Source organism: Sminthopsis crassicaudata, chromosome 6, assembly GCF_048593235.1.
Source record: "Sminthopsis crassicaudata isolate SCR6 chromosome 6, ASM4859323v1, whole genome shotgun sequence".
NCBI lineage: Eukaryota > Metazoa > Chordata > Mammalia > Dasyuromorphia > Dasyuridae > Sminthopsis > Sminthopsis crassicaudata.
Window position 1 is genome coordinate 211,973,545 of NC_133622.1, and position 25,386 is coordinate 211,998,930.

Sequence of the window (25,386 nt, forward strand, 5' to 3'; positions counted from 1 at the left end):
CAAGATGGCAGGCCAAGGATTTGAAGCCAAGTGGTCAAACTCCAAATCTAGCACCACTGCACTTTAGTATCTATTAATCATGGCACCAATTTTAATGTGGCCCAAAGTAGTTGCTTAAAATGTAGTATTGAGCACAGAGATTATTTATACCATATAATTGTTTGTTGATATAGGGTGCCCTATTACAAAAGCTTTTTTCCCCCCCTGAGGCAATTGAGGTTAAGTGATTTGCCTAGGGTCATATAATAGAAAGTGTTAAGTATCTGAGATCAGATTTGAATTCAGGTCCTCTGCACCAAGTAGCTGCCCCTATATAAACTTTTATTAACTTAAAACTTCACTAAGACTTTGGGGGACTAGTTGTTGATTAATTAATCTTTAATATCTTCCTTTGCCATTTTAGTTGCTAGAAATTTAAAACTAATCAATATCTTCTTTTTTTTTTCTTTTAATTGAATTTATTGAAACCAAAACGACTATATTAAAGCCATTATCTCAATTCAGGCATATCCTTGAAATAAAATTCCAATTAAAAAAATTCAATTCCCCACCCCACTCCAGCTTCTTTGTTCTATGCTTTCCAAATGCCCTTTGTGTGCATGATTAAAGATGTTAATGATGGTTTCACTTTACTGTCAATATTAAAACTTTCTCTAAATGTGAACTTTTAACAAGAGCAAAACTATAACCAGTTTACTTTTAAGGAAATATTTAATTGTTGATGAAGTGCCAAGGCTGGATCCTTAAGGCAAGAGGGGGGTGGGGGGGTTGGCTGTGGCTTACTAGGGGATGATTAACAATACTAGATATAGATTTTTAATTCTAGCTTCTGATCTGGAAGAATATTTTATCATTAATTATGTCTGTAGAACTGGCATTTTATTTAAGAAATACTAGTGTTTCACTTAAGAAATGTATTCAATTAAAGAGGTGATTTCTTTCTTTAAGAGCTTTGTCTGTAAAATGCTTGATAAAGAGAAATGAAAAGAATAAAATAATTCACATTCACATTCAGTCAACTCAATTATGTGCTTGCTTTATACACTGCATCATGCTAGGCACTTGGGGGGAGATGCAAAGGCAAATAATAGATATTCTTTCACCTTGAGAAACAATATAATTTGAGAAAATGAAACACATACAATTATAACTAGTATACCAAATAAAATATTAAAAATGAGATGTGTATATAAAGGAGGTACTTAATAATCTCGAAGCAAGAATAACAAAAGGCAAAGGCTCTTTCAGAAAATATGATGAACAGGAATAATGTAACAGTGACCTCCAAAGAGTCTGCCATATTTATCTTTGTTCTCCAACTCCTGAGTCTTTGCCTATGCTTGAAGTGCAAGTTGGTTTCTCTACTAAAATAAAAAATAAAGGGACTTTGCTGAAATTTTCTTTTCCACTCTGCACATCATCAGAGAAAATCAAGTGTGGTACAATGAGAAAAAAATATTCATTTTCCAATGAGAGGACTAGATTTCACACCCCAATTCTGTTTTCTGTTACTGTTATGAATTTTTTTTAGCAATCTTTCTGGGTCTCATCTTTTTCTACAAAATAAGAATTTAAATGAGATTATCTCTATAGTTATCTGTAACTTGAAGTTTCTGAAACTAGACTGTAGCTCCTTGAGAGCAAGGACTGAATTTATATTCCCTTTTCTCCCCAGTACTTAGCATAATGCACTTAATAAATGCTTTATTGATTGAGAATATACACTATGACACTTCATAGTGAAAGCTCATGTATTGACTTTTCAGGTAATCTGTAATTTGTTCCATGAGTTTTTGGCCTGTTTGAAGAGGATTGATACCTCTGATGAAGGATTGTTGAAGCCCTTTTCAGGGCTTTTTATCCATCTTCAGTGTTCGCCATTTCACCTAACTTCTTAATTGTGGCTCCAAGAAGCTGTAATTGCACACTGGCCATTTCCCAGTAAACTGTCTTGGTAGATGGACTGCACCAGGTTGAGGGTAATCAAAAGTTTCAACTCTATTAGTGATTTGGGGGAAAGGAGATTTACCCCAAGCCTGTGACACCTTTCCTAGTGGAATGGGAGAATGATTTTTTCCAATAGTCATAAGGACAACTGAAGCATAAAGTGTCAGCTTGGTCAGGTTCCAAGTTTATCCACTATGTTCCAGGCCACTGCCAGCTGTCCCAACTTTTGTCCTGCCGTTGGACTTCTGTGACTCTGGAAAAGAGAAGGAGGCTGATAATTTTGCGCAATTCTGCCTCGCTTAAATGCAATTCATGAGCAAATCAAGACATAACTCCATGATGGCATTGGTCCACTTCAAAAGAAAGGAGAAGCAACAACAACAATTCATTACATAAAATCAGACTACAGCTCTTTGCTCCATTTTTATTCTAGCTAGTTCTCACGCTGGCAATGTGTCATAATAGGAACAAAGCTAAAATTTGAATTAAATTCAATTTTTGCTTCTGACCTGGGACAATTCAACTGATCTAGAACTCGATTTTCCCATTGTAAAATAAAGTGTGTGGACTAGTAGAATTCTCAACACATGTGAATTCCTTTGGCAAACTAGTGAACTATGAACAACATTCTAACAATATTTTTAAAGGCATAGAACAAAAGACATTAGATTGTCAAGGAAACCACTTTTTATTGCAATAGTTATTAAAATATATTCAATACAAGAGCAGCTAGGTAGTGCAATGGATAGAGCACCAGCCTTGAAGTCAGGAGGACCTGAGTTCAAATGTGATCTCAGACACTTAACACTTCCTAGCTGTGTGACCTTGGGCAAGTCACTTAACCCCAATTGTCTCAACAAAAAATATATATTCAATACATTCATAGATTCTCTGTTAGCTGTTCTCCAAAGACCCTTCTACCTATAAATCTCTGATCCTATAAAATCAACATCTAAAGTTACCAATAACCCTAAAAAAGCATTCAAATATAAAAATCATGAAGAAAAATAGCTGAGGAAAGTTTACCTTGACCTGTATCAAAAAGGTTAACAGATGGAAGAATGTCACAAAGAGGAGAAAGGGAAGAAAGAGGAACACTAATAGGTTTGGGATTTTTAACAAATATAATCTCCAACTTGCCAAAAAGAGACCTGTGCCATCTGAGAAGAAAGTGGTTATTTATTCTCAAAATAATGATGATACATATCTAGGGGTGCTGCCAGGTGAAAGAGATAAATAAGGAATAGAAACAGAAAAGGCAAGTAGTGGTGACTAGTAACTCTCAGCTTAAAAGAGAGGAAGCAGCTTTTTACAGATTTGATGACAATTATAGAGAGGTTAACTGTGTTTTTGAGGCATATTTGCAGAATGTGGGGGAGAATATGGCACTACTTCTCAAGGCAGATGACTCACCCCTTCTGGGGAATCACAAAAAGATATCTGAAAAAAGTGGATGACAAAGTTTGGGGCAAATCTTGGGACAGAAAAAGTATTTCCATCTCTTCTTCAGATGAAACGCAAGGGCTTCAGAAGAAAATGGCAGATAGAGGAAGGGAAACATTAAGAAGCTGGTCCCTGAAAATAAAGATTTTTAGCTTATGGATTTAAGTTGGCTTAAGCATAAGAATGTCAGATTCCTACTTAGTTCATTGTGGTTCATTGTGCCAGTCTCATTAAAGACATATTGGGGATAAATTGAGTAGCATCATATGTTCAGACCATGTAATTACATGAAGAAATCCATTGTTAGAAGTACAGTGGAGAACATATTAATGACGACAAATGGAGATAGAAATAAGAATGTACATACATACATATCTTCTGGGAAGAAAGCAGAATTAGATAAGGTTTTTATGAAATGTATCATAAACTTGTAGAGACATCCTATAATGATTATCCAAGGATCCATTGGTATTCTATTTGTCTAAAAGTAAACCAGCTAATACATTATCTTTCTTTTTTCCCTTCATGATAATGTCGGCATCCAAAAAGTGGAGAAAACAATTATAGGGCATTCTTTTCAGGCTCTTGATCTCACTTGCAAGAATTAACTAGTTGTAAGAGGGAATATGGTGGGCTATAGACAGTACAGTTAGATGAATATGGGAATAGTAAATGGCTAGATCAAATTCATAGTTGTTATTAGTTTGATGTCAACTTGGAAGATCTCTAGTGAATTTCCCCAGGTTTCTGGATTAGGTTGGGCTGTTTAACATTTTTATCAATTACTTGATTACAAGCATAAATGGACTGTTTATCAAATTTGCAGATAGCAGAAAGCTCAGAAAGCTAGCTGACACATTGGCTGACAAAATTAGAACCTAAAATATTCTCAAGAGGATAGTACATTGAACTGAATTTACTGGGATAAAATTCAGTGGCAATGGAAAAACCAATCAGTAAATAGTCATTCACCTGAAAATTGATCTGAATGTTTTAGTGGATTGTCAAGTCCACATTTCAACACTGCAATATGGCATCCAAAAAATCTACAACAACCTTAGGCTTCATTAATAATAGCAACATATAAACATTATATTCAGTAAGGGAATGCATTCCCTTTTTATCTGTGATTCTTAATATCCCCAACTTTTGTTAAATCACAGCTCATGTGCTACAAGTTCCATGAAGTCTTTTCTCATCTCCTTCTATTACTTCAAATTATTTTGTATTACCTTTTTTTTTTTGTTTGTTTTGTTTTATTTTGTTTTTGTTCATGTCATATCCTCGGGTAGAATATTATTTCCTTAAGGGCAAAGTCTGTTTTATTTTTTGTCTTTATATTCTAAGCACCTGGCAGAGTTCCATGTGTAGTAAGTGTTTAATAAACACATAATTTAATTAAATTGGCTAGGGAGGTAAAAGTTCCATTCTATTCTTCTGTTGTCAGACTGTAAAGTCTGGGCTAGCTCCTCTGAAGGGCTCAGAATAAGTCCTTGTCAGGATAAGCAAAAGTCTTTGCCCCATGTTGGGCGCCAAATTGTAAAGTTCTGATCATCTCTCAATTGTAATCCTTCTCTGGGAGAAAGATTCTTTTCCTCTTTGAGCAGGTTTCTTGGGAAGCTTCTGGAGCCTTCCCCTCCAAAAGTGTGGGATTGCTGGACTTGTGAATCCACTGGACATCTTCTCTTTGACTCAATCCAGAGCTTCAGCTAGTTTGGCAAAGTGTTCATTTATGTGCACTGTCTGCAGTCCTCTCCCATCAGCTGCCAGACATTTGTCTAATGGAATAGTATAGCTCTTTGCATGTTTTCAGTTTGAACTACAAGGTGGAATTTTCCATTCTTGCTGCTCATTCACACTCATCTTTTGACTAGGAGAATGCATAACAGGTGCAGGAGGAGAAGGAGGCCCACGAGGAATTTTCTTATTAATTTTGAATCTTGGAGGCTCCATTGTATCTTTCTGCATTTCCACCATCCAAATAACTTTTTTCTTAGCTACAAAATTGAAAGCTACTCCTTGCTAAGATGGTGTGTACCGGATATAAACAAGTAGTTTATCTGCAGCTTGAACTGGCATAGCAGCAGCAACCTTCTGAGACACAGATTTCTCTAGGGCTACCCTTGTCTTTTCTGTTATCTCTTTAATGGCTTCTTCATCAGGTCTTTCTTTGCAGGTCTGGGTCATCTGCATTCATAACTTCTTTGGGTAAGAGGTCAGTGTATTTGCTATAAATGACCTTGTCCTTTGATTGTCCCTGTCGAGCAATTGCATCATGTTTAATGTTTCCCTCTGCATCCACCTGAGTGACCAATGTGTTGGACATTTTCTTCTTTCTTTCCATATCCAGTGGGTACTGGGCCACATGTATTTCTGGAAAGGCACCTCCATCTCCAAAATCCTCTAACAAATGAGGTATCCAACCTTTCCAATACCCATAAGGGGGAGGTTCTCTTCTTGATGAGACCAAGGCAGTCTGCCTTGATTTTTGTGATCTTGCTCTTTCCTCAGCCATAAGCTGCTCCTGAGAAAGCTGAATTGGAGCGGGTAAAAAGCTGGTCAGCGCCATCTTCTTCCGCTGCTTTTAGCGCTCTCGGCAGTTGAGCTGGGAGGGGTTTACTAGGCCCCACGTTGGGTGCCAAAATGTGAAGTTCTGTAGTGTCTCAATTGTAATTCTTCTCTGACAGGAGGATTCTTTTCTCTGTGGATCTTTTCCTCTTTGAGCAGGTTTCTTGGGAGACTTCTGAAGCCTTCCCCTCCAAAAGTGTGGGATTGCTGGACTTGCGAATCCACTGGACATCTTCTCTTTGACTCAATCCAGACTGCCCTCCAAACTCAATCTCCCTGGAGGCAGCCTTGGTGGCTCCTTATATCCTCCCAGAGAATGGGCTTGTGGGTATTCCAAAGGTGTAAACTCCTTTAAAGGTGTAAACTCCTTTCAGAAGACTAAAGGTGTAAACTCCTTTTAAAGATGTGAACTAAAGCTTTGAATTCTGAGCTAGAGAATTGTTTAGACAGCCTGAGTTAGCACCTTGTAATCCTAACATCAGACCACATTTCAAATATTGCTATCTTTTAAATTAAAGATATTGATAAACTATAGGCCATCTAAAGAAAGATGACAAAAATTAAAGAGTCCTTGGAGCCTTTCATTTAAGGAATGCTTGAGTCTCTGTATTTAGCTAGAAAAAGAAAAGACTCAATGGCAGGGTGGTGGTAGTAATGGTAGCAGCTGATTTAAGTATTTGAAAAGTGGTCTCATGAGAAAAAGAATAGATCTATTCTAGGACCCAGAGGGAAGAACCATGAGCAATAAGTAAAACTGTAAAAATGCAAATTTAGGTATTATGTAAGAAAAACCTGTTAATGTTCAGAGCTATCCAAAAGTGGAATGGGCCACTTTGGGAAGTAAAGATTTCCCCATCTCACTTTCTTAGAGGTCTTTATTGAAGACTGGGTCATCATTTGTCAGGTTTATTGAAGAGTAAATCCTTGTTCAGGGATGAATTGGTCAGAATGGCCTCCAAGGTTGCTTCCATCTCTAATATTCTATGATCCACTTGGATTTGGACATTAGGGCTATAGTAGGATTATGGAAAGAGTCATGGAAGTGCTAAGATCTGAGCTAAGTTCTGAATGTTCGATATGATTTTGGTAGTGAAGGTGTGGAGGGGGCATGATAGGCATAGCAATAAATGTATCAAAGTTTGGAGATTGGAAGGAAACTAGTGCCTAAATTTGGAAAGTAAAAAGTCAAAAAGGAAGTTGTGCAACCTAGCTTTAGAGAAGTTAAGTTGACAGCATATTCTGGATATTCTTGGATAATGATGTAAAGCATTTCAGCATTATGCAATAGATAACAAAAAGGTATTCCAGTGTGAGTTGGTTTTGTTTGTTTGTTATTTTTTAGTGGAGCCATTATAGGAGCAGAGTTGCCTTCAAAAAATTAAACTATATAAATGTGGAAATATATATAGGAGAATTGCACATATTTAACATATATTGGATTATATGCTGTCTGGGGTGAGGGAGAAAAATTTGGATACCAAGCTTTTGCAAAAGTGAATGTTGAAAACTATCTTAGCATATATTTTAAAAATTAAAAAGTTATTATTTTTTTAAGAAATTAATCAGTTTGCCTGCCGGTACTGTTTGCCTGAACCTACCAGGTAGAGGACTTAAAGTACTGTCTGGGATTCTGAAAACCCATATTTTACTCTACTGTAAAAAATCATCCCATTGAAAACTTGTCAATTCAGGGAAGCCACAATTCCCTACATTTCCCATTGTGCCTTTTACTTCAGGCCCCTTTGGATTTGGTTCTATTCATAATGGCCAAGGCAGGACCTCAAAGCTTTGTTAATCATCTTGCCTCCAAGGGAAAGATTCCTGATGCCATTAGGAAATTTTCTTTCAGTATTATCTTTGGGGACTGATGCTGCCAATGATGTTTCTTTCTTTTTTTTTTTTTTAATTTTATTTATTTATAATTTTTTGACAGTATATATGCATGAGTAATTTTTTTTAAACATTATCCCTTGTATTCACTTTTCCAAATTATCCCTCCCTCCCCTTGATGACAGGCAATCCCATAAATTTTACATGTGTTACAGTATAACCTAGATACAATATATGTGTTTAAATACCTGCCAATGATGTTTCAATAAAATTATATTTAATGGGATTAGCGAGTAGAAGAATCTGTTTAGGTGATGTCATTCTAGCTATTCAGAACCTAAATATTTAGATTTTTATTTTCCCAACCAAGGACATATGAATAGTAAATCAGGGAAGGAAGCATTAGAACCTAAAGTGCCTGATTCAGGTTTTTTTGTTGTTGTTGTTTTGTTTTTTGGTAGGGATCTTTCCATTAGCCTGTGATCCTGCCCTTAGATGTGTGCATTTCATTATGAGATGTGTGCAATCCAAAACCATATAAAACACTGATTTGGATAAACTACTGAGAGTCAGAGGCTGGTGGCCAAAATTCATCACATGACTGTCTACAGGTTTGTACAAATGAAGCAGTATAGTACTCCATCTGGAGTCAGAGGCTCAGACTTTGAATGAGCAGTTTGTTACTTGTACAATGTTGGGAAAGTCCTTTAACTTCTAAGGGCTGCATTTTCCTAGAAAGTAGCATGATTCAAGGCCTTGGAATCAGGGAACTTGGGTTCAAATTGCAGGCTGCTACTTGCTGCCTCTGTAAATTTAGCTTAAGGTATTTGTTCTCCTTGTAGGCCTCTACTTTTTCACCTATAAAGCAACGGGATTGCACTGCATATCTTTTAAAGTCCTTTCCATCCTGAAATCTGTTAGTCAATGAGTTATATTTTTTTCTGAAACCTCACTAGTACTTACCGTTACAAAGAGCATCTGGGGGGAAGTAACAGAATGTCACACAGATTTTAAATTGAAAGGAATATCAGAGGCCGGCTCATCCAAATGCCTTCATTTTATAGTTAGGAAACAGTTTCACAGAGGTTAAATGACTTGTCCAGTGTCACAGAATCATCAGAGACAAGAGTAATGGAAACGTTGGATTCTGCATGCATATGAGCATATATTCAGCAAAGGAGTACAATGAAAATTAGGAAACCAAATGGTCACGTAGGCATGGATTGGAAAGGCAGAATAGGGGATTTGAAAGAAAGAAAACTGTAGTGAATGAGGTAGTATGCATTTCCATTTAATTTTTTTAATAGCCAAATGCAGTGTTTTAAAGGCACTTAGACTATTGAAGTTTGTTCTTCCCTACCATCCATATTTCTTTTCTTTCTTTCTCTTGATAACACAGTATCAGTAAATGAATCTGGTCTGTTTGTAGGATGGTCATACCATGTCCCAGAGCTTTTTCACTGAGTTCCTCTTTATCTCAGTTATTAAGATTCAGCAAGGCATTCTTTAGATAAGCCTGAATCCTCTCTGGAGGTTGTTAATGAGTTAATTAGCACAATAAACTTGAGCTGCAAAGTATATGTTGTAACTTTAATAATAACTAAGTTATCTAGGAGCAGAGTTTTTGAAACTTGCGTCTGCCCCTTGTGTCCCGGGGTGATCTCATCCTTTCTCACCTAGTTTGATTACCAACTCTTTGTTAATGTTTTTGAAATGTCACTTTTCATCTCCTCATATTGACAATATGTTTTGCTATACCAGCAATATCTCCTCAATTCTATTGTCCTGGAGAAAGGCTGGACAAATGATCACATTAGGAAAAAATCAGTTGAAAGAAGTCATCCCATTTAACCTGGACAACAAAAGACTTCCAGGTCTTAATTTACTTTAAATATTTGAAGGTTGTCAGATAAATAATTATACTTCTTCTAATTGGCCCCAGAGACCGGAAACTGAGACTAGTAGTAAAAGTTTCAAAGAGACCTATTTAGGTTAGGTAGAAGTCAAAAAAACCTCTTAAGCATAAGAGCTTTGTGAAAGTGGTATGAGTTTCCCACAAAAGTGCTGAGTCTCTTTTCATCAGGAAGCACACACATGTGTGACTTTCACTTTTCTTTTGATCTTCAGTATTTAGCATGGTCGCTGCTCCTTTCTGTTTATTTTCATTTGTTTCAATTATGTCTGACTCTTTGTGACTCAATTTGAAGTTTTCTTGGCAAAGATACTAGAGTGGGTTTCCACTTCTTTTTCAACTGATTTTACAGATGAGGAAGCTAAGGCAAACAGGTTAAGAGACCTTCTCCAAGTCACATAGCCAAGTAAATATCTGAGGCCAGATTTGACCTGAGATCTGGTCTTTACCCACTGTGCCACTTAGCTGCCTAGCACATAGTAGGTCTTTAATAAATACATCTTGAGTCATTATTGAAGCCTTCAGAAAAAGTTGCATGACCTTTCTATGTTGTAAAGGGGATTCTTGCAAACTACTTGTTGGATTAGCTGAACTTTGAGAGGTTCCTCTGCCATTTCATCTGTGAGTTCAAGATCCTATGAAATGCTATCCATTCTTGTAGGATCATAAATGTTGAATTGAAAAAAAAATCCAAAAATATTACATCTCAGTGAGTCCAAATGAGGTTAAATGATCTGTTCTAAATCACATAGCTATTAAATGACAGGAAGCAGATCTCCCAACTCTAAATCCAATACTCTCTCCAATATTTAAAAAAGAACCTCTTTTTATTATATAAAGCTTTCTTGGTTGAGAAGGTCCACTAGTGATCTTTCTAGTCAGATATTTTATTTTCTTGGACCTGGCTTACACACTCATATTGTATCCTTTTCCATTAAAGTGATAAGATTACACTCAAATTTCCATAATTGATTGCAAGCTTCCTATAGGAAAAGACAAGCACTATTTTCTCTTTTTTAACAACCCCATCACTGACCATTGGATTTAACACAAAGTAAATTTTATGGTTCCTGAAATATGATCTCATGGATCTCAAGAGTAACTTTGAACACATATTCTGGTGGCTTCTTAAGTTTTCCTTATCTAGGATACTGTACCAGTCTTTTGGAGAAAAACCCCTTGTTTGTCATGACCATTTTTGGCTGTTGGAGGCAGGGAGTTCTTCCATTGGAAGTGATTTGCACAATTCTCTTGGCATCAATCCAGGTGCCCAAGAAAATGCAATTCCTTCAGATCTTCTATATGAGTTGGGCAGTTCCAGTTCTTATCCCTCCCAGATCACAATAGAGCAGAATAATAATGAAAGAAGAATATGACTTGGATCCTCAGATAAGAAAACGGGGAAGGAATGCCAATTCATATTTAAATGTCATTTATTTTCCTATAAGTTGGTAATGTATTTATATTTTTTCCGTTAGTCTGAACCTGTAATTTATAAAATGAGAAACTCCCTGGGTGAGATCCCCTTTCTCTAATTAATATATTTGGAACTTCTCTATAAATTATAACCTTGGAGAGTTGCCTGGGGCATTGAGAAGTTAGGATCAAAAGATTATAACTATCTAGCTGGAAGGAGCTTGCAGAGGCCATCATAATCATTTATCTAGAATTCTACATACAGCATGTGCTTTTCATCTTGGAAGATCACTTTAGTCCTTGAAGTCACATTACAAAAATACCTTCTGTCCTTTGAACTTCTCCTAGATTCTCCATTTAAAGAGAGTGTCCAGCTCAAATAAGTCTTAATTTCTCAGCAGGCTATACTCTTTTGGAGCCCTCCAAAATGTATCCAATGAACACCTTTGCCTCTCTTTACCTTGCTTTTATGTATCATTTTCCTCTCTGGAATTTAAGTTACTTGAGGGTAGATGCTGTCTTTCCTTTTATTGTATTTGTGCTCCCAATATTTGTCATAGTCCCTTGTATGTAGTAAACACTTACATATTTGTTGACTTAACTAATGCTTATTAATCTGACTCCCTCCTTTTTATAGCTATAGAGAGTGAGTTGCAGCATTGTTAAAATGATTTTTCCCATTTCTGCACAACTAGGATGTGACTTAGGTAGGACTTGAATTCAGATCTTTCTGACTCCAGTGTTGACCCTTTATATCCTATCATAATAGCTCCTGTCATTTTATAGATTGAGGAGCTGAGGCTATGTAGTTTAGAAGAAATATTACTGGATTTATAGTCAAGGTATTAGAATTTAAATACACTGCCATTTATTACTTGTATGTCTTTGCCCAAGCTTAACCTTCATGAGACTCAATTTTTTTTTCCATCTGTAAAATGAACAGGGAGGATCCTTGTACCTTCTAGAGTCTGATCTATGATCTTATGATAAGATTTTGACTTTCTCAAGGCTTTACAATTGGGGAATAATAGAGCCAGTGTTCAGTGGTTTTTTTTTTTGTTTTTTTAAATCATACTTCATACACCATAGAATGCTATTTCTCCAAAAGAAAGATCCAGGTGTGTGTATGAGTGTGTACATGTACAATTTGCATATTATAAGTGTGCATGCTTGTGCTCTCACGTGCATTTATGTGCTTGATATCAAGACTGAAATTAAAATTTGGCAAAAGAATACGACCAAAGATTATTGAATGGAATCTTTGAATACTTGTCAGAGAATAGGGTTGGATTGCACATCCTTTAAAAAAGCATTTCCTTAATTTCTAGGAATGGGGAATGTTTATTTTCTTTAAAAAGAAGCTTTTTTGCAAAGGTTTATAAAAAAAGCACAACAAATTCTGGTGATGGACTAACACTTTTTGTTATAGCTGTCAAATGAATGTCTGGTATTTGCATATATGAGGTGAGTTGTAATTGATGTTGGAGAGGTTAGAATTAGTTTTCTTTTGTGCTCTGCTAGAATAGCCTCATGCCTTTAGCAAACATGATCTTATCCCCTCGCTGTATAATAACGCATGAGAGTAGGACTTTAGTGATGGGGAAAAGATACAAAAAAAGAAGAAATCTAAACTGGTGACAGTACAATAGAATTGTAGGAGGAAAGAAGGGTTTTCAAAATAGCTCAAAAAGAGGATAGGTTGCCAAACACCAGTTATTTCAGAAATCAGTGGAAATATCTGAATGATCTTGTTGGTAAAAAGAATACCCAATGAGGAAAGTCCCTATAAAAATACAGAACTAAATTATCTTTTCATCCAATACTCTTGGAGAGTTTTGTAGGTATAACTAATAGGCATTGTGGTAGAATATATAGAAAACTGACCATGGAATTAGGGAGTTGTTTGTTCAAGTATTTTATTGACAAATAATGGCTATGTGACTCTGGGCTTTTTAATGTATTCAGTAATTTTCTAAAACACGTATAAGGCTTTACAAAATGTATATAAAAACTTTCATTTGATCCTCACATCAAATATTTGAAGTAAGCTACAAAAATATTGTTTTCTCTTTTTACAGATAAGCAAACTGAGGCTCAGAAAAGCATGATACTTTGACTGGAGGTCATGCCTCTATTCTTCAATTATGGGATTTTAGAGCTAATAATTGGCTCCCTTGTGAATTAGAATATGGTTTCAAGGGCAAAATAGAAGTCATTTGACAGAATTATTTGTATTGTCACAGGTCTAACTTTGCCTCTTTTTAATGTAACAGACGGCAATCTCAAATTTAAAAAGGACAATGCCCTGGGGACCCTTGTAGCACCTAATACTAGCTTTCTGTGCATAGTGAATTATTGTTATCAATACTCTTCAAAATGGCACATAAAACATGAAACACTGGGAAGAATAGAGATCAAAGAATCAGAATCATATCTCTGACCATCTATATGAAAATGTAGTTGTAATTTGATTTGATTTTTATTTACTCAGACTTTGCATAACTGGACATTTCAGAGAGAAATATAAACATATCTGTTTGGGTGTGGACATTTGTTTAAATTAGATGGAGCTGGAAAAGCATATCACCTGAAAGTCCCATTTAAATTATCCAGTAGGTATGGAAAGAGAGGAGATTTCTAGCCAAAATAATCTACTGATCTATAATTGGGACAATTATAACCGTTTTTTGGTACATTTTACTTTCCAAACTGGCCATCTAGTAATTTTGAAAATGATCTATTATTAATGAATGACTAAGAATTGGTTTTTTTGTTCAAAAATGTAATTGTTATTACAATTTTCAAACTGATCAGCATGGCAAATCTATCCAAAAGCCTATTGGGAATGACAGAAACAAAGTCTTAGTCATTTGAGGTTTTGCCAATGATTCCATTGGTTAAAGAACTATCCTTATTAATTTTACTAGAAGCTTAACTGGAATGTTTTGGGATGTGTTCTCCATTTGCAAAAGGAGGCACAACCTGAGTATGAGACTACTCAGCCAGTTGGCTGAGATTGGAATTCTTGGAGTGAATGAAGGTGTGCTACCCTACACAAAATTGGTTGACTTAAGATGAGAGTAACAGGATCTTTAGTCCTATCAGACAAATGAAAAACTTTGTATTTTACCCCCAGGTTTTAAATATACTTTCAGATATATTCTACTTTTACCTGAGTTTCTTTTTTAAAAATTTCATTTATAAAATTTTTTGACAGTATATATGCATGAGTAATTTTTTATAATATTATCCCTTGTATTCATTTTTCCAAATTGTCCTCTCCATCCCTCTACTCCCTCCCCTGATGACAGGCAATCCCATACATTTTACATGTGTTACAATATAACCTAGATACAATATCTGTGTGTAAATACCATTTTCTTGTTGCACATTAAGCATTAGATTCCAAAGGTATAAGTAACCTGGGTAGATAGACAGTAGTGCTAACAATTTACATTCACTTCCCAGTGTTCCTTCTCTGGGTTTTACCTGAGTTTCAACAGGAATGGTTGCATCTCTTTCTAAAATTCCAAGGGCTCAGAACTATGAATTAATTTATTCATCTGCAAAGCTATAGATTCCTTATGTTGTTACAGAACCCTATACTTCAGTACTAACCTTTCTTCTCCAATCTTTCCTAGCTTTCTAAGTCTTTATATATTAGTACCTACCCAAGGATGAAAAAATGAAAATCTTTTTTTCCTAAGGTCATGTATCAATCTCAACATTATTTCTTTCTCCTACCCTGAATAACTCAACAAACATATACATTAATTTACCTTTTTTTTTTATAAATTAGTTGACATTTGGAACTATTCTTTATTTACAGTTAATCACTAGTGCTTGTCAATCCCAGTTTCATGGGTTTCCTCATAATGTCTCAACCATACACTGACAACCACTGCTTGCTCAAATTTAAGATATGGGCTTGTGAACTGGAAACAGTTGCTTGCACAAAGTTGTCATTTATCTATGAATGGGGTGTAAAAACACCCCAAAGTATTTAAGTATAGACACTGAAGTGGCATTGGTTATACAAATACAAATAAAGTAGACAGTCTATGACCTCAGGAGCTTATATCTTTTTTTTAATTTTTTATTTATAAGTTTTTTTGACAGTATATATGCATAAGTTTTTTTTTATAATATTATCCCTTGTATTCATTTTTCCAAATTATCCCCTCCTTCCCTCTACTCCCTCCCCCCGATGACAGGCAATCCCATACATTTTACATGTGTTACAATATAACCTAGATACAATATATGTGTGTAAATACCTTTTTCTTGTTGCACATTAAGTATTAGCTTCCGAAGGTATAAGTAACCTGGGTAGATAGACAGTAATGCTAACAATTTACATTCGCTTCCCAGTGTTCCTTCTCTGGGTGTAGTTGTTTCTGTCCATCATTGATCAACTGGAAGTGAGTTGGATCTTCTTTATGTTGAAGATTTCCACTTCCATCAGAATACATCCTCATACAGTATTGAAGTGTACAGCAATCTCCTGGTTCTGCTCATTTCACTCAGCATCAGTTGATGTAAGTCTCTCCAAGCCTCTCTGTTTTCCTCCTGCTGGTCGTTTCTTACAGAGCAGTAATATTCCATAACCTTCATATACCACAATTTACCCAACCAATCTCCAATTGATGGACATCCATTCATCTTCCAGTTTCTAGCTACAACAAAAAGAGCTGCCACAAACATTTTGGCACATACAGGTCCCTTTCCCCTCCTCAGTATTTCTTGGGGATATAAGCCCAGTAGTAGCACTGCTGGATCAAAGGGTATGCACAGTTTGATAACTTTTTGGGCATAGTTCCAAAATTAAGAGCTTATATCTTAATGGGGGAAGATAACACATATAGGAAAATGGTGGTCTTGGAAGATAGTTTGGGGCATGGAAATCAGAAGAAATAGTGATTGGAGTCATAGAACAAATAATCATTAGTATAGCATTCATTTGATTACCATTCTTAAAGATAGAATGGACAAGTTTTTGCACATGTGTGGAGGATAGAATACTTGAGGATAAAGACAACAAAATAAGAGGGATGCTCACTGATCAGAGCCCCAGGTCACTAATAATCACTTTTTAAAATCTGCAACCCTTTTTTTCCCCTAGCAAGTAGATCTGCCATTGTTTGATATGCCTCTCTTTTCAGCTCTATACCCATAACTACAGTTTTGCTCCCCTTCTTCTGGCTCTACTTCTTGAGACACACAAACTTTTCCTGGTCTAGACTGAGAGCTGCTTTCTAGCTTTAGTTATTCCCTACATCCCCAAACTTGTCATATTTCCTTTTGTCATAAATATTGTCAAGATTTGAAGGGAAAAAACACCCTTATTAGCTTCAGATATGCAAGGAGGAAGTGCAAACATTCCCCAAAGCAACCAAATTGTCTTGACAGGGTCACATATGAGAGATATCAGAACAATAAAGCTTCTTGGAAGTGAATGGTTTAGATACCTAAGTATTCTCTATGCTCAAGCAAAGTTGCATTTAGTTAACTTTGACATTCATAATGGATAACAAAAGAATAAAAAAAAGAAGAAAATGAGACATTGTTGAATCAGAAATATAAATATTAGTAGAAAAGTAGAAAGTTAAGAATGTGTGTTGAGGAAACTCTTCCATCTTTATAGCTCTGCATATGTGGTTTTTACCCTACCCCATATCTGTAATGTACTCCTATATTAAATCAACCTAAAGAGTCCTTGCTTTTTTCAAAGCCTAGCTCACACACCACCTCCTATACCAGTTTTTTCTTTACTTTCAGCATCCAGCTTTCCACTAAAACTATACAATATTACTTTAACATAGGAAATTTCTAGGAAATGCACAATTTGGGCTTGTGTAGTTCCTCATAGCTACTCTATTTTTGGAATTAGAAAAGATATAGAAATAGAATTGAATCTCAACTTTTATTAATAGGATCAATCTTCAGTCAAAGTCTCAGAAATCAGGGATTCCAAAAACTTTACAATACAGTGTTTGGGTCTTGGGATTGATATGAATCAGAACTTCTAAATGCAAGTGCTTTTGGTATTATGTTCATAGTAGGCTTCTCCATGTGATTTTAAACTTGGCTTCTCATAGATTTGGGAAAGTATATATTATAAGAGTTCAGCCAGTCCCAAAGATAAATTCCTTTTACCCCATTTACTATCTCACCTTATCTGTTTCCCTCTTGTATCTAAAAAGATTATATTACATTCACTTATCTCTTTGACTCTTATTTATGAGTGATTCCAACTAGTAGCATAAAGTTTCACTCTTTCAAAGGATATAGACAATATTTATGTTGTCAACAGCCAATGTGGGTGTCTTGAGAACATTATTCTTTTAATAAATATTTATTGAATCAAATAAAAGAATGGAAAAGACAATTGTGAAAGAACATCTAGCTTATTAGATGTTTAGCAAATAGAAAACACAAAAAAGTGTATAAATATTTCTGAAATCTCTAGGTTTAGATGGAATATGCATCATTTTGCATGGATTTTATTACAAAACCTATAATTATTGATAGAGAAAGACACTTGGACTCTAGTGTTTCTCAAGCAGCTTCCATTAAACTCAAATTCATCCACATAGCATACGCTTCTCATGAAAACAACTTTTTCTTCTATTGCAGAGGGAGATTGGTTGGAAATTGTGATTATTTCAAGGGAAAAATAGAAACAAGAAGATCTATTATATTAATACTATATGTATTATAATATATATAATATGTGTATAGTATATAATGTATATATATATATATATATATATATATATATATATATATATATATATATATATATATATATTAATGAGAAAAGTATTTAGGATTAAAAAGTCCATTAAGAAAAATTATTGATCAGTTGGAGAATGGTTGGGTAAATTGTGGTATATGAAGGTTATGGAATATTATTGCTCTGTAAGAAATGACCAGCAGGAGGAATACAGAGAGGCCTGGAGAGACTTAAATCAACTGATGCTGAGTGAAATGAGCAGAACCAGAAGATCACTGTACACTTCAACAACAATACTGTATGAGGATGTATTCTGATGGAAGTGGAAATCTTCAACATAAAGAAGATCTAACTCACTTCCAGTTGATCAATGATGGACAGAGGTAGCTACACCCAGAGAAGAAACACTGGGAGGGGAATGTAAATTGTTAGCACTAATATCTGTCTGCCCAGGTTACATGTACCTTCGGAATCTAATGTTTATTGTGCAACAAGAAAATGATATTCGCACACATGTATTGTACCTAGACTATATTGTAACACATGTAAAATGTATGGTATTGCCTGTCGTCGGGGGGAGGGAATAGAGGGAGGGGGGTAATTTGGAAAAATGAATACAAGGGATAATATTATAAAATATATATATATATATAATAAAAAAAAAGAAAAACAGTTATTAAAAAACAGTTCTAGCTATAAATAAATCCATTTGTTTCCAGTATTGGGAAAAGAATGAAAAAAAAAAAAAAAGAAAAATTATTGGAGTTTTTGGTTATCAAATTCACAAATGTTTAGAGATCAATACGGCACAAATTAGAATAGTAACTACCAGAGTTCCACAATCAGAGCTCAAATCATTTCAGCATCTGGTTGGCTTCAGTTAATGCCAAATTTAGTTCATGCAAAATAGATGTAAATGACTGAGGGTTGCAACTGAGGATAAAGAGAAAATATCTCCTAACTGGAATGTGCTGTGAGCAAATGACAAGGAAGAAGATTTGAGAGTTATTGTTCAGGAATCCACAACAACCTTTCACCCTTGTCAGTTGCTTCAGAAAAAGCAAAAAATATTTCAGATTTTGGTTATAGCAATTGTGGAAAGAAATGTGATGGAAATTCAGAAGGAAGGATATTAAAGCTACTTAAGGGCCTGTCCGCACAACATCAAGGGTATTTTATCAAATTTTTATTTCAGAACTTTGCAAAGGGTATAATTTCTGTGGAAGGTTGTGTCATGGCAAACAACAGGATGCCCAACTTTAAAGAGGGAAGCTATAAAAACAAATTTAAAAATTGCCCGCTTTCTTTAGAATGAGGGAAGGCTCTATGATGGTACCTTTTGAAGCTTCCTAAATTGTGATGGAATTAAAAATTCTTTGATCCAATTATGTACAGTCCTTAATGGCAAGCTATTTCAGGAGGCAATTGTCAGTGAAATAGTCTGTTCATTGCTAGATATTAATAGATGCTTATTATTTCCTTATTTTTTTCCCTGTTATGCTATCATGTAATCAATTCAGGGGGCATTTACCTGGGAGAAGAATCCTTCTGCTTTTTCTCAGTTGGAGTTAGGCTTCCAGAAATTAAAGTTATGTACCCTTTCAATCCTGTCTACATCCTTTTTAATAATCTATAAATAATGTGTGTTTGTTTAAAATTTAAAACTTCTAAATTGATTAATCTAATTGTACTAGTCTTATTTCATTTAATCTAATTCAAGTCATTTGATGGATTCATTCCTTTCCCTGCAAGAACTCATCAATCCTATCTGTGTCTGCCCCAAACCTTTCTGTTGCTTTTCATTTTTCTCCCTACCTGTCAGTTCCTTTGCCAGACACTTTTAGTATTTGATTCCTTTTTCTCCTCCCTTCTCCTTCATTCCTTCTCACAAAACCTCTTTAATAGCTAAATAAATCACACCTCTTCCCCAATACAGAACTCTTGACTGAGTGCCCGGCATCTCTGACGCCATCTTGATCTCTCACTCCTTCCTGAAATAGTTTTGGAGTTCTCATTTGAAATTAGAGCCATCTTTCACCTCAATCATTCTTCTCTCTAGTCCTACTGCTTTGTCCTCCCCTGTGATTGCATTTAGAATTCCCTGGTAGGCAAGGTTCTGCTCAGAAACTTTCATTATCCAAGTGAGAGTGGGAAAGCAAGGCTTCCATACCCCTTTAACAGCCAGAGGCTTCCCCAAGCTCCCTTTGTTCAGAGGGGAAAAAAAATATTTCTAATGAGGACTGATCCCTTTCTGATTGCACATGGCACTTTCATCCTATTTTCTGAAAAGGCACCTTTCTTTCTAACGGGTTGTCAAACTCCTGTGTGTGTGTGTTTTTTTCAATGGGAGGCTATTTGGATTGTATTTGGAGCACTTCACTACAAAGCATCTCAGGATATTAGCATCACTTGACCACAGTTATAGTTTTTATCCAGATTGGCAGATGCTTTTTATAGGCTCAGATGGAACTTCATGGAAAGAGAGCTTAAAATGCACAGGAGGAGGAAAGTGCTTCTCTCGGAGGATTCCTGCTGAGCTGATAACAGTCTACAGGAAGACATTTATTTAAACAGAAATAAACACGCCTGAGGTTGCCAGCAACCTATTTTCAGCTTTATTAAGCTATTTTCAGCTTTATTAAGAAATCTGTGTTTAAATTTTCCTACATCTCTAGTTTTATTAATTTAATCTTACTCTGTTTGGATCAATTAGTGAACCTGATAATAATACAGGCCATGATTTCTACCTCCTTAGAAAAAGAAAAAAAAAAAAAAAGGAATGAATTTGGGCTGGATTAAGGGAACAGGGTGTCTCAGATTAGTAGAGAACACCTTCCTCCCCATTCCCCCCATTGTTTTTTTTATTCCCAATCTCCTTCACCCCACCTTAATTTTGTTATGTGAGTACTGTATTAACTGTGGTTTTACATGTGTGCACAAGTAACTGATAAAGAGCAAGGTTTAGAGAAATTTCATGAGAAATAATTATCATAGATAATGAGACAGTAAGGATCGGTAGAAATAAATTTGTCTGTACCTTTTACTTTGCAGATAAGGAAAATGAGCCTCAGAGAGTTGGAGTTATTTGCTCAATGTCATAGGATCACAAATTAGAGTGAAAAGGGATTTCAAAGTTCTTTTGTTCAAACCCCCTTATTGTCTACTTGAGGAAAATGAAATATAGGAACTAAAAGTATCATAGGCATAATTTGAACTCAGTCCTCACAACCCACTTTCAATGTGCCAAAAAAGTCACAGTGATTCTCTTTGTATCAAGTCAAAATCTCTCTGTCCACCTTCAAACACAGACTGCTTCCTATTGTAAATATTCTGTTCATCATCTCTTACACATATCAAGAAATTGTTTTTGCAAGCTGCTTACTTTATTTTTTAATTAAAGCTTTATATATATATTATATATATATAAAAGACTATATATATAAACATATATATATTATATATATATAAAAAGACTATATATAAACATATACATGTTTATATATATATATAAAGCTTTAATTAAAAAATAAAGTAAGCAGCTTGTAAAAACAATTATATATATATATATATATATAGTCTATATATATATTGTCTAATTTTTCCCTCCTTTCCCCCCACTCTCTCCCCAAGTCGGCAAGTGATCCAATATATGTTAAACATGATACCACAGAATTCTTGACTCTACATCTTTCCTTATATAATTCCCTCTGCCACACGTGGTAAGCTTAGTTTTTCCTTTCTCTACAAAGTCTACCTTAAAAGTGGCAATTGGCAATGATCCAGTCTTTTACTATTTCTATAAAATTTAGCCTCAAGATTATTTATCTGTAGCAATAAACTGTTCTCTTATTATTTCATATATAAATGTTATCTATGAAAAAAAATCGATATTATGAGTTCCATATGGTAGATATATACCCAGATAACAGCTTCTGTGAAAATGAGCAGGTAGTTTTAGTGGATTCCAAATTCAAAATGTGACAGGGCAGGAAAAGAAATCAAAAGATTATGTAAGGATAAGCTTTGTTAATAAAGCGTGATTCTTAAAACAAAAGATGCAATAGTTCACTCTACTTTGCTCTTATTAGATCACATTGAAGTAGCAAATTCATTTCTGAAAGTCACATTTTAGGAAGAATTTTGATGAATTTTAGCATGACCAGGTTATGATTCCCCTATTTCACATGAGACCTGGTGGAAGGAAAGGTGGTTGTTTATCCTAGAAATAATCTTCAAGTAAGTGAGAATGAGAATTGAATTGGTTCTGGTTGACTAAAACTTGACTAAAAATACAGAACAATAGCAGTTGATGAAAGATAAAGAAATGCTCATTTTAACTAAAAATGTGAAGAAATCATGTGAAGAAAAACCTCTTAACATTAAAGATGTCCCAAAATGAAATGTACTGCCCTAGGAGGAGAGGCAAACATTTCCCAATCATTGATGGTCTTCTGTCAAGATCAGGCTATATGTTGGGAATATTATTCCAACAAGAACTTTAGTTTTGATAAGACTATATGAAATTTGGGATTCCTCCATCTCTGAGTTTCTATAACTATAAAGTTCTTGATGGCAGTGTTCATGTTTAATATTTTTTCTGTGTTTCACAAGAAATCACCCATGTTGGGGCGGGGGAAACAGGTGGCACTGAATAAAGTAGGAAGAACAGAATAATTAAAGCATGATTCTATGAGAAATGTAACCAAGAGTCTGGTGGTTCCTGAATTAGCTATCATTTCTGTTTTACTTATAAATGACTGTTTCCCTTTTCCTTTTATGAAAATCATGCTACCATTATGCCTAGCAATTTTATATCTTTTCACTTGTTTTTAAAAAGCAAGAATAAAAGGTACAGATGGTTTCTTAATCTTTAAACTGACTGGTTATTTAAACAAAACAAATGAAAACATGGTTTCTGTGTGTTTATCTGGGTTGTCTCTATCTCCATAAAGGTAATTATCAACGTTGGTTGAAATTAACACTAAAAATATACCTTAAAATCAGTTTAACATTTTAATGTTATATTAGGATTTTAAAAATACTATATCAATTTTGTGATATGGAAGTATTGCTATATTCCCTATTTTTATGAATCTCTTTTAAATGTGGAATATTTCCAGTTTTAAAGACTTAAGGAATAAAGAAACACAATCAGCTTTTTATCAGTAAGTAAGAACTGAGATGACAGGGTCAACATGTCTTCAGTTTTATTCCAGACTTTGGATGTTTAACCTGCTTTTACCCATTTTTCCAGAAGGTTTGATAATGGTCACATATAGCAATTCATGGCATGATCCTTAAAATTCTTAGGGTCAACTCTCATACCCATGGATCTCAATTTCCTTACAAAATATCTCGTGATGTAAATTAGAACAATTAGAAATAGAAAACATTGAACAGCTAAAAGAACCATATATAGTAGAAATCACAAAACACGCACATTGAGCAAATATTGAAGATCTGCACCAAATTTATCTCCAAGTAACCTGTCAGTTAAGGGAAAAAAAACACCATATGTTGCAAATTTGTTTTCTTTTGCTGACAAAAAGAAAATCTCTAAATTCATCCGCAGAGATTTATTTCCTTCAGGATCTAAATTGAGAAATGACTATCACCTATCATTTGGACTTTGTACACTGAATAGCATAGTGAACAAGGTCATCAACTTTGATTCTAAAATAAACACATTGCTGCTCAAATGGATGCTTCTTGAATTAACCTTTTGTAAAGACTGAGAGGAAAAATGTCAAACCACAACTTAAACAACATATTTCTGCCTTAGGTACCTTGTTTTCTGCAGATTTCACTTTAACATAAGGATGTGCATCCTAAACATGTGCATCAGACTGCCAATTTATCTAATAACACATGCCTTAAGTAGTCTTCAACAAGGACTATGTTCTAGTCAATGCATATTTGAATTTTATGTTAAGTATTAAGTTAGAAAGTTCATAATGTATTAATATTTTTGTTTTCATAGTAATTGTTTCTGAATCTATTCCCACTCCCCAACCCAGTGCATCTTTCATTGTCTTAAATAAATCAACAATTAAACAAAACCAAATGGCACAATAATAATAGATAAGAATACATACTAAATTTTATATTGTGAATTTTTAGTCTCTCCCAGGAAAGGGGAGAAGTTCACTTTGTCATCACTTCTCCAGGGCCAAGATCAGTCATTATAGTAACTATGTGGTTGACTAAGGATAAACAGTCCAGAGCAGATAAATAAGTACTGGCATTAGAATCAGTTATCGGCTTTCAAGTTCTGGTTATATAATCAATTAACCTCTTCTATTTTATTTTGCTTAGCAAGAATGTCATTATAGTTGTGGTTCACTTATTATGAATGGATTTAATATACAAATATTTGAGTTAATGTTTATAAAAAGTAAAAAAAAAAATCTTCATTTGTCCTGTAAGACTTTCTTCTTTAAAAGCTTTAGCATTTAGTTTTGCAAGCTATATTACATGAGATATAAGAAAATATAAGATCTTTCATTTCATTAATAAACAAAACAACTTAAAGTTATATATATATATATATATATGTGTGTGTGTGTATGTATATATGTGTGCACACATGTATTTATATAATATGTAATACATATAATATATATAATATAATGCACTCACATATATAATATATATATATATATAATGTATATACTTGTTTATCAGTGTGCAATACTTCATTGTCTTTGGATTCATTAGACAAGTCATGTATTAGTTGATCTTGAGCTTAGAGTCTTTTAATACCACTTATTACTTATATCACAATGTAAATATATTATCCCATATATAATATGGGTGCCTCAGTGGTGCCAAATGGGACCTGAGTACCTCCTTTAAAATTTGCATTTAATACATAAAATTATACTTAATAGTGGATTGTTCCCAAGTCCTCATTAGAGAGATTAAGAATGGTTTATTTCATTATGTACCCAAAGAAAACAACATAATTTCATGGAAGACATGGTCATGTTAGTTTCTAATATTCTGAGTTTAAGTATACATAAAATGAAGCCTATAGAAAATATTTGCTGTTGAGAATGGAGAAATAGGGAAAGAATGGCCAAATCCCATAAAACACATTTTTGAGGCTTAGTGAGTTCAATATAAAGTTGTCTCATGGGCAAAGAGACAAATAAATTGTGTAATATACTTTAGGATTAAGAAATAAAAAAGGCAAAGGCCTATAGAAAATCAGTTTTCATGACTGTATATGATGAAAAAAAAGTTTTCTAAAAGGTATTTGGGGAGTCCTGGGCATGCCAAGCATCCAACAATCTCACAAAAATGCAAATAACTATATCTTAACAGAGACATGTGGGAACTATTTCATTAAAGGAGTAATCAAATTTTAAAGATGGAGGGGTACTTAGAGACCTTTTGAACTACCCATGTCTAAAAGGAAATTCAATCTATGACAATCTATAATATAATCTTCTAGTGTCCAAGTCTCTACAAGTCCTCCAATGATGGAAAATCTATTTCCTCCCATGAGAGTACAGAATACTTTGGGTTAGTT

At 34.6% G+C, this 25,386-nt stretch overlaps 1 protein-coding gene and 1 pseudogene across 3 annotated transcripts in view; one reads left to right on the forward strand and one right to left on the reverse strand.

The window, feature by feature from the left end:
• Nucleotides 1–25,386, forward strand: part of NELL1 (neural EGFL like 1) — an 855,798-nt gene that overhangs the window by 594,762 nt on the left and 235,650 nt on the right. The window lies entirely within an intron of this gene.
• On the reverse strand, nucleotides 5,083–5,959 carry LOC141546237 (SNW domain-containing protein 1 pseudogene; annotated as a pseudogene).